Source organism: Nomia melanderi, unplaced genomic scaffold (assembly GCF_051020985.1).
Source record: "Nomia melanderi isolate GNS246 unplaced genomic scaffold, iyNomMela1 scaffold0377, whole genome shotgun sequence".
Lineage (NCBI taxonomy): Eukaryota > Metazoa > Arthropoda > Insecta > Hymenoptera > Halictidae > Nomia > Nomia melanderi.
The window spans coordinates 35,001-36,468 of record NW_027475492.1 but is presented as its reverse complement, the minus strand read 5'-3'; the positions used below and the strand labels follow the sequence as shown (position 1 = coordinate 36,468).

The 1,468-nt window shown below is 48.1% G+C and overlaps 1 non-coding gene across 1 annotated transcript in view; it reads right to left on the bottom strand.

The window, feature by feature from the left end:
* Positions 1–1,380: 1,380 nt before the first annotated feature.
* LOC143176102 (small subunit ribosomal RNA) overlaps positions 1,381–1,468 on the bottom strand; it is a 1,921-nt gene continuing 1,833 nt past the window's right edge. Inside the window, exon 1 of the ribosomal RNA XR_013000699.1 lies at positions 1,381–1,468. This exon is cut by the window's right edge and continues 1,833 nt beyond it. This is a non-coding gene — a ribosomal RNA (small subunit ribosomal RNA).

Below are 1,468 nucleotides of genomic sequence, written 5' to 3'. Positions count from 1 at the left end.
TACCAGTGCCCGACGAAGGAATCACAAGGTCATCTGGAGTTTACAATGCCAGCGACGGTAATTCCAACGAAGACCCGATAAGTCAACTCAACGTTCTATTGCTCCCCGTACAGAAAAGCGAATCGACGCAATCGCACCATACGCGTGCACGTAACAACTCTTCGCGTGGATCGTCCCATCGTCGAGAGACGTAAGTTTCATAAGTAAGCCTTCGGCGTTTTACTCTCCGACGCGGGGATTCCACGACGAGAGAGTGTTTCGTGGCGGGTGACTAGGCCGAAACGCTACGACGGGTATTTCTATTATAGAACGAATCATCGCCACCCTTTACCAGTGCCCGACGAAGGAATCACAAGGTCATCTGGAGTTTACAATGCCAGCGACGGTAATTCCAACGAAGACCCGATAAGTCAGCTCATCGTTCTATTTCTCCCCGTACAGAAAAGCGAATCGACGCTATCGCACCTCGCGCGAGCACGTAACAACTCTTCGCGTGGATCGTCCCATCGTCGAGAGACGTAAGACGCACGGAAATCGTGGTTCATCGCGTCTTTTCCTACTCTCTTGAATCGCAATTTCGTATAGAGCCTACACACGCGAACCACCGGCATATACTATTTCTTCTCTCATAGTAAGCCTTCGCGCGTTTTACTCTCCGACGCGGGGATTCCACGACGAGAGAGTGTTTCGTGGCGGGTGTCTCGGCCGAATCGCTACGACGGGTATTTCTATTATAGAACGAATCATCGCCACCCTTTACCAGTGCCCGACGAAGGAATCACAAGGTCATCTGGAGTTTACAATGCCAGCGACGGTAATTCCAACGAAGACCCGATAAGTCAACTCATCGTTCTATTTCTCCCCGTACAGAAAAGCGAATCGACGCTATCGCACCTCGCGCGAGCACGAAACAACTCTTCGCGTGGATCGTCCCATCGTCGAAAGATGTAAGACGCACGGAAATCGTGGTTCGGCGGGCTCTATGCGCCTTGTTCAAAGTAAAAAAAAAAAATTTCGACGGACGGGAGAAGTGTATTTCTCCGCGCGTAAGCCGTTCGAAATTTCCGACGGACGGGAGATGAACTCTCCGCGCGTAAGCCGTCTAGTCATACAGCAAAGCAGGTATCGAGATACCTCTCTGTGCATGATCGTTCAAGTATTTTTCACGAGGAAGCGTTGTTGCACGTTTATCGCTCCTTCCTCCTCTGTATATATAATATTATTTCTCTTGTGTATCGAGTGTGTGCAGAAATTGAACTCGTACACTTATATATATATATGTATGTATCTTTCGCTCCTTTTTATATTATCTTTCGCTCCACTCCTTATATTTCTCATGTTTCCTTCTTTCGGTCAGTTCTTGTAGTGTATTTTGCTCGTTAATGATCCTTCCGCAGGTTCACCTACGGAAACCTTGTTACGACTTTTACTTCCTCTAAATGATCAAGTTTGGTCATCTTCCCGGCAA